Here is a 9,237-nt window from a genome sequence, read left to right on the forward strand (position 1 = left end):
CTTTCGCCTTGCCACAATAAATATCAACGCGATAAGGGCACCACACAAATTGACAATGCTACAACGCATGCTTGATGCGGCGGACGTCGACGTGGCCCTCTTACAGGAAGTATGTGTCGCTAGTTTCCCTGACATCTACGGATATACCGCCCACAACTCCCACGCCTCTTCTACCGATTGTGGTGTAGCTGTTCTGCTACGAGACGGTCTGACGGCTACGGACGTACTGTACTTACCGAGTGCAGGAGCTATGGCGGTAACTGTCAACGGTGTACGACTCATTAATGTATAAGCCCCGTCAGGATCAGGGAGACGGAGAGATCGTGTCCGCTTTTTTTCGGAAGATATTACGCATCTATTTATGGGCCGCGTAGACGATATGGTGATCGGAGGAGATTTTAACTGTACATTATCTCCGTCTGATCAGCAGCCACATCACGTCCCGTGTGCGGAGTTGGAAATGCTAGTGCGTGACCTCCACCTGATTGACACGTGGCGCCACATCCATGGCCCAGCTCCTTGACACACCCATTATACAAGTCATTCATCAAGTCGGTTAGACAGGATTTACGTCACAAGCACCCTTTCGATGGCGACGAGAGGAGCAGAGCTCTGGCCCACTGCATTCACCGACCACACAGCCTATATTTGCACCATTGCCCTCCAACCTGCACGTGTGTGGCGCAGTAGGCCCCCCTGGAAACTGAACGTCGCCCATCTGGACGAACCGTCATGTAAAGGTGCTATTGAAGAGTCGTGGAACGCGTCCTTACAGCGTCGTGGTCGTTACCGATCGACCCTCAGTTGGTGGATTGAATGTGCGAAGCCTGCTCTTAGGCGCACCATCATGGCTTACGGCTGGAAAGCGGCGGCATGGAGGAGGAGCACGGAAAACTTTTATTACACCATCCTGCGGGAATGTCTTGCTATGGATCCCTCACCTGACCGGCAGATCATAGTCAATCGCGCGAAAGCGCAACTCATCTCCTTGGCAAGCCATCATTTACAAGGCGCTGTTATACGGTCGCGTGCTCCAGACACGATACAATCAGAAAGGCCATCTATGCACCACGTGCTCCTAGAACGCAGGAGGCGCCGTAGGGCACTGGTAACCGACATGATAACGGACGACGGACGACGGACGACACGTGGCAGAACAAGCAGATATAGCAGAAGCCTTCTATGGGCATTACGCTCAACTTTATTCAGCAGTGCTCCCTGATATGGCGATGGTAGACACCGTTACAGCACATGTCCACGGTACAGTTCCACCAGACATGGTACCGACTTTACTGGGAGAAGTGACAGAAGAGGAAGTGCTCGACGCCATTGGTAAAGGTACTCCCCATAAATCACCAGGAATCGATGGATTACCATTAGAGTTCTATCGAGTATTTAAACAACTGTTGGTACCGTGTTGGGTTGCAATTTGTCAGGAATTGATTTCCCCGGGTATACCGTTGCCTGCACCGTTCTTGGAAGGACTGATTGTTCCCATCCATAAGCCGAAGGGACGGAATCATGTCCGCGATTATCGCCCCTTAACGTTATTGAACAGCGACTTCAAGATCTTTTCGAGGCTGCTATCAGGAAGTCTTCGGGGCACACTATTTCACGTCCTGCCCAGCGATCAGATGCCCTTAGGAGGACCCAACAACATCAGAACTGCGTTATGTCGTTACAGAGATCTCATCTCCCTTGCACGGGTGAGACGTTTACCGGCAGCCCTGGCGTCTACCGACTTTAGCTATGCTTTTGACCGTGTGGGCCACACTTTCCTCACGGCCGTTCTACGGCGCATGGACTATCCCGACCCCTTTATCACATTGTTGACACGCCTTCTGCATGGGGCTACTTCTCTTGTTAATGGAAGACTGACGGCACCTATGCCTATCCGCTGATCAGTACGACAGGGATGTCCATTATCAACGTTGTTATTTCCATTGACCTTAGAACCTTTGTTGTGTGGTCTCCGAGACAGGCTCACTGGGATACAGTTCGGCGGCTCCATCTATCGATGCACCGCATATGCGGATGATTTGATGATCGTCGTACGAGGAGCTGACGATATGGCCGCGGCGTTGGACTGGATTGCAACCTACGGTACAACTTCTGGTAGCCAAATCAACGTTGACAAGTCTGTCGCCTTGAGCATCGGGATTGGGCTGCCGCAGGAACACATTACTCCCTTACGCTTCGGTGATACTGTCCGCTTCTTGGGCTTAGAGTTCATGAACAACATGCGACGCGCGACGACGCTCAATTATCGACGCCTTCTTCACCAAATTAGGGCCGGAATTGCAAATCAGCGCTTGCGATCCCTGAACATCGTTCAGCGGGCGTATTATGCCAATGTATACCTTGCATCCCGCATACCGCATGTCGCCCAAACGCTACCCATTCCGAAACCCTTGGGTCGTAGCATTATGGCAGCGCTGGGATACTTCGTCACTGCTGGTATGTTACTGAAGATCAGATACGTATCTCTTACCGTCCCCAAGGGAAAATGTGGTCTCGGCCTAGTCAACGTCCATGATAGGGCCATTGCCCTCTATGTTAGTTCACATTTATGTCTGCTGCGCCGTTGTCCTACGAGCCTCACGAGTCTGCTTCTGACGGCGCTACGACCTGCTTCACTAAGAGCGCCGGTGCCACTACAAGACATCCCAGCACCCCTCTTTTATACAGGACGTTTCTATTTAGAACAAAGTTTTTGCAGTGTAGCGCTCACGACACCACAAATGGCCACGATTGGACGCCTATATCACGACATGCTGCAACGCCGCCCCCTAAATGTGGTCGAACTAAAATATCCTTACGTACGGTGGTGCGTGGTGTGGAAGACTGTACACGATGCCATGCTTGATTCCGACGTTGTTTCCCAATGGTACGTAGTAGTTAATGGGAAGCTGGTGACGCAAGAACGTCTCTACAATATCCACATGGCAGAATCTCCTAATTGTGTGGGTTGTAACACAGTTGATTCTGACGAGCACCGCATCAGCTGTGGAGAGGCGGAACCGGTTTGGCACCTAGTGCGGCAGATGCTGGCTTATCCCTTGCGAGTTAGTCCGGAGCATATATCTGCACGCACGTTATTATTTCCGGATGAGACATTTTACTCCAAGACTCGAAGCAACTCTGTCACCTGGATACGTGGACATGCTGTCCATTACCTCTGTAGTGACGGACACAAGAATTTCCTTGACTTCTGGCTCTATTTGCAAGAAAGACATCATGCTATTTCCGGGCATACCAGATATCGAGAATGCTTTGCAAACTACCTATGGAGTGCCTTTCACAGCCCGCCGCGCAGCTGGAATGTTCCAGGCAGCGGCAGATGAGGTCAGGACGAACTGCACACGAGCTTATATTGAACAATCTTTATCAGTGGGCGCAGTCGCTGGGAAGCCTAACTACGACGTGGTAGCTTTCTTTTCATGTTATTTACGTTTCATATCTTCGATGGTGTCTTCATTCTGGTTTAGGTTTTCCAGGCTTGATTAATTATGACTGTTCGCACATTGATACCTATATAAATAAAAAAAGATTTAAAAAAAGTGGGCTGGAGACCTGCGTTTCCAATCCAAATAAATATACAAGAACAAACTAAGAACAAAATGGACAACAATTAAATATAATAAAGTATTATACCCTTTTCCTTTCTCCTTTTATTATTATTTTTTTATAAAAAGTTCAGAGGCCTATTTAATTTTTGTTGCGTTGGCGAAACATGAAGTGGTGGCGAACGACCGTCCTAGTTAGCTTTAGGATGAAAGTGACGGTGGCACTAGCTTTGTTTTTGTTTTTAGGCTAGATAGGTTTTTGGGGGTAATATGGGTGATATGGGCCAACGCCTGAAGTGGAAGAAGTAAAAAAAATTAAAAAAAAAATTAAAAAAAGCTCTAACCTTCTTCACTGCTTAGTATTTTAATAAAAAAAAAGAGTGGTCAGCGCGACGGACTTTCAATCCTAAGGGCCCGGGTTCGATTCCCGGCTGGGTCGGAGATTTTCTCCGCTCACGGACTGGCTGTTGTCTTGTTCTAATCATCATTATTTCATCCCCATCCACGAGCAAGTCGCCGAAATGGATTCAAATCGAAAGACTTGCACCAGGCTTACGGACTACCCGACGGGAGGCCCTAGCCACACGACATCTCATTTTTTACCTTTATGGCTTGGCATTATTTTCTTTCCTTTGAGTCTAAGTCATTTGACATCGCTAACATGTACTTCAGATCACAATACAAACTATCCTCTAGTTTACCGTGCGACAAAAAGAAAATTTTTCTGTGTCAATACGTCATAGGTGTGTTACCCTGCCGGCCAGGGTGTCAGAGCGGTTCTAGGCGCTTCAGTCTGGAACCGCGCGACCGCTACCGTCGCAGGTTCGAATCCTGCCTCAGGCATGGGTGTGTGTTATCTCCTTAGGTTAGTTAGGTTTAAGTAGTTCTAAGTTCTAGGGGACTGATGACCTCAGAAGTTAAGTCCCATAGTGCTCAGGACCACATTAACAATTTTTTTTGTGTTACCGTCTATTACTTGAATCATCTCTGGTTTCGCTTATCAAAACAAGTTGTAATTACCACAGTGAGGCACTTACAAATGAAGTTTTTCAGTGACAGGAACATGTGAACCTAGAAAGAGGAAAAATAAAACCGATACTCCCCTGGAAAAAGAAAGAAACGAAATACAAGAGAAACGTGTTAGGATCGAAGAAATAAACAATATAGGTTGCCAATGACCGAATCCCATCCCACCACCCATTCTAAGATACACTCTCTGATGGGTTTTCTCAGAGACGCATGAGGATGAAATGTTTAGTCAATACTACAGAACGGACTTGTCTCGGCTCCACCCGTACAGGCTCTGACAATTCATCTTAACTACACCCTTATGAATTGCCAGTGCAGACAGGTTACTAACATGTCAGTGAAAATTAATGTTTAGTTGCCAGTCACTAAGTCACGGTCGCTCACAGTATTTCACCACTGACCAACGTGGTGACCCAAAATATTCCACTTTGCTTGTGAGTACCTCTGTATTTAATGTGTAATCTACATACCTGACGTTTTACATTACCTTACCGACCCAGCATTATGCATAACGGAAAGAAAAGGTAGAAGAGCATACGCACAAAACATACAAACCACATTTTATAAACTCAAATAAAGCTTTAAAAAGTCTTGTGTCCATCGCTTTTGTGTGTCTGCTCACTTCTGTTGCTTATAAGATGTCCTTTATGCTCAAACAGGACAACCGTGCTTCCTACGTTCATGCTTTTTGCTGGGATATAAGAGATGGATGTAGTTTAAAGACAACAGAATAGTAAAGAGTAAGAAAACTAAACATAAAGTTACCAAGTAATTAACTAGGACTGCTGACAGAAGTGAGTCTTCTGAATTCGCAAGGTTGCAGACTCTGACGGAGAGTTGAATTTATTTTCCATATCACTATTTTTCTTTCGCCATTTTGGAGTCCACTTAAACTACTGCTTTTGCGTGTGTAAAACTACTACTTGAAATGGTACAGAGCATTTAAAAAAATTTTTGCTCGCTTTCTTTATATTTGAACTACAATGTAACCCTTAATCAGCACTAACTCGTCTGCATTTAATACGGTTGCATTCACATGTTCATTACACACGTACACTTTGATGATAATGCTTATGAAGACTGTTATCTACCATTTTGTGTTAGTCTTTTGCCTCAACTTTTTTATATGTAGCCTTTTTAAATAAGTTTAATAGCGGTTCTCCAATAAAATTTTTCTTCCAGAATGAGATTTTCACTCTGCAGCGGAGTGTGCGCTGATATGAAACTTCCTGGCAGATTAAAACTGTGTGCCCGACCGAGACTCGAACTCGGGACCTTTGCCTTTCGCGGGCAAGTGCTCTACCAACTGAGCTACCGAAGCACGACTCACGTCCGGTACTCACAGCTTTACTTCTGCCAGTATCCGTCTCCTACCTTCCAAACTTTACAGAAGCTCTTCTGCGAAACTTGCAGAACTAGCACTCCTGAAAGAAAGGATACTGCGGAGACATGGCTTAGCCACAGCCTGGGGGATGTTTCCAGAATGAGATTTTCACTCTGCAGCGGAGTGTGCGCTGATATGAAACTTCCTGGCAGATTAAAACTGTGTGCCCGACCGAGACTCGAACTCGGGACCTTTGCCTTCGCGGGCAAGTGCTCTACCAACTGAGCTACCGAAGCACGACTCACGTCCGGTACTCACAGCTTTCCTCAACACGCGATCTAGTGTACTTTGGAATAGTTCTCATGTCTTCTGAAGTGTGTGTTACTAATTAAAATACTTTCCTCAATATGTGGTGTTTGGCACATTCATATTTTTCTGTTCCAGACCGTCATTCATCGACCTTATTATCTCCAGATATGGTATCTGGATTTCTTCCACGTATTGCTGATGTATTACCTAAAAACTTGAGTTCCACTCTTACGAAATATAATTTTGACAACGTGATGGTAATGTCTTTTTCTTAAAAGTAGTGCAAAGATTGTGTTAATAATATGCAGTGTTTTTCACAATGTATTAGTTGTTAGAATGAATCTTTACCTAAGGCTTCACCCCATGGTTCATTATCTTTAATTTTAAATTGATGGACATACTCGCCAGTCACTCCAGTTTACCGAAGAACATACTACCATACTTTAGCAAGATATTATATGAAAACTGTCTTTGTAATTGAATTAAAAGGTAAGATTCGTAAGCGTTAATTCGTATCCTTAATTCCTCACAATCGATTTTCGATTACTCTTTGTTCACTATCCGAGCAGTAGCGTCTAAATGCACCAGATGTAGTAATACGTTTGGTCTTTTTGCCAGGTGATTTGTCTTAAATGGTCCTACATAACTATAATCTTCACTGTTCGAATTCAATACTTCAGCATCACAGCTCATTTCACTAACCCATGTATCGCTATAGTAATAGGAATCTACTAATTGTAGTGTTAATTCCTCCTGTATACTGTGACCAACATTTCTGTTTAAAATTTTCCAGGAAATCATCCCAAAATTTAAATTCTTCGGAATGAGTCGTTCCCTACTCCGCCGCGTTAGCTACTAGATAACAAAGTGTAAAGTCACTTTCCTTTTATTATTTCCACCTCTTTGGTAAAGATCGCGAGAACACTCTTAAGAAATTTTTCGGATGTACGTCACCATCAGTTTTAAGTTTAAAGTGCACTGACAAATTCATCCTTTACCCATTTTAAATTCGTCTGTTAAATAATTTGAGAACTAGTGATAATCATTTTCTTTTTGTAGTTCTTGCTGGGTAATTTCTAAGGTAAGGCATAATTTCTGACATTCGTTATGGTATTCGTTAGTATCGTCCAAAGAATTAGTGGTAGCGTTAAGAGATTAAACTTTTCTCGTAAGTTTTATTCAACTAATGGCTGTAGCTATTTCTCCAAATTAATCAAAGCATTTGGGTCACTAGTTACGTCAAGCTATTCTTTGACATGTTCTAATGCCTCTACTCGGTGTCGCTTGACTGAGATATGATTATTCATACATCCGAAAATATCAGTTGAAGGTTCTTTTGTTTGCTTCATCTTTATGTCTCTAAGCTTTTCTTCAACTTCTTGCCGGACTAAGTGACATTGCTTAAGTATGTCTGTTTCCATTTCCTTTGCGATTTAAGTGTAGTAATAATATTAGACATTTCGTCTGATTTGTTTAATTCCTCGACTTGAACTTTACTAGTGTTTGACAGTTCTTCCAATTACTTTGATACCTGTGACATACTGCTATCGATTTTGCATGTAGTAACTACCATACACCACAGACAAAAGTATATACGTTTAGCAACAGATCCGTTTAACACCACTGCCCCTATCTAGTGAAATACGTTTCAATAATTTGTTACACACTGTAATGTTGAAAGGAAATCAGTTCTTAGCTGTTTTTAGTTCACCTAATAGGTCCCAATAGCGATGCGTTATACGTGGCCAAAGCGATCTCGCGATAAGCCACTGCGCAGTTGTTGCATAGTTACGTGAGTGGCCACTTTACTGCGAAGCGAAACTGCGCTGATTTCGCATTGGTTGACTGATACCAAGATGCCGTCGAATGCCACCGCAGCAGTTCCAGCTTCGAAAGTACTACTCGTAAATCTTTCTTATCGTCGATGTAATGCTTCTTCACTCAAATGGCAAGCAGGCGAAGCGAATACATCCTGAAGTTTACCAATGGTCAACTATTTTCTTTTATCCAATTCCTTGTAAACATTCGAACTTCTTTGGTTTGCACTAAATGATAATTACTTGTTATACGTTTTAATTACTTAAGGTGACACTATATCATGAGCTCAGCTATGTCTTCTTCACTATTTACTTAGATTGCTCTTGACAACTTCGTATTTTCTTTCTGTTATTTGTCGAAAATTCTTCTTATTTTCGGTGGATTCCTCATATTTTTGCACCTCTTATTCGTGAACTGAACTCATGGCGCAAAAATGCGTTGTAACATCCACATTCTGTAGCTAGAATAAGCGTAAATGAGGCCTTACACTGTAAATAATCGGTTATCCTAATCCTACTCGTGATAACTTTTACCTTAATTTTATCTTTTATTTTGCAGTCGCCTTTCTCAAATTTTATTGATGTGGTGAACATGCTATGTAGAGCCACAAAATCTTGCGGAGTGACTTCTCACCTTTTTCACGTGGTCGACGGCTTTAACAGAGCTCCGAGCTATTCGAGCTACTTAATGGCACAAAAGACTTTCGAGAACTCTTCTGCATTTCGTGTCCCGTGTATAAGAAAATTTACAACTGCGAGTGGACAGATTCCTTTTCAATTTGTAACTCTCATATATCATTACAGAACGCAGAACGGTGTTATATTTTTGTTAAGATTTCTTCAATTTTTCCAGCCGTTGTCAACATCGGCAGCACCTCTTGCTCTGTGCTCTCCAACACACCACCTTGCTGCGACTACAAAATATAACCGCCCCCGTCGCTGCAGGTGGAGACACTCGATCACCGTCACGCCTTGACGGTATTCTGTTATCAAACTTCTCTCAACACATCTACAGATACATCAAACTACAGCCCACACAGTGGGAAGTTCCCTACCTAAGTGGTGCATGAACAAAGCTATTAAACGTGCATCATTCCTCCCTTGACAGAAAGGGGCGTAACATGCTGTTGTGACTCAACAACGTGTCACAGTGTCATTACTTAATATCCGAACACGCATTCTGCATTGAAGG

The 9,237-nt window shown here is 43.7% G+C and overlaps 1 non-coding gene across 1 annotated transcript; it reads right to left on the reverse strand.

Moving 5' to 3' along the window:
* Window positions 1–5,842: 5,842 nt before the first annotated feature.
* Window positions 5,843–5,917, reverse strand: Trnas-cga (transfer RNA serine (anticodon CGA)). The gene has a single exon. It is a non-coding gene; the product is annotated as a tRNA-Ser (tRNA).
* Window positions 5,918–9,237: the final 3,320 nt, after the last annotated feature.

The sequence above is a fragment of the Schistocerca gregaria genome, chromosome 4 (genome assembly GCF_023897955.1).
Source record: "Schistocerca gregaria isolate iqSchGreg1 chromosome 4, iqSchGreg1.2, whole genome shotgun sequence".
Classification (NCBI taxonomy): domain Eukaryota; kingdom Metazoa; phylum Arthropoda; class Insecta; order Orthoptera; family Acrididae; genus Schistocerca; species Schistocerca gregaria.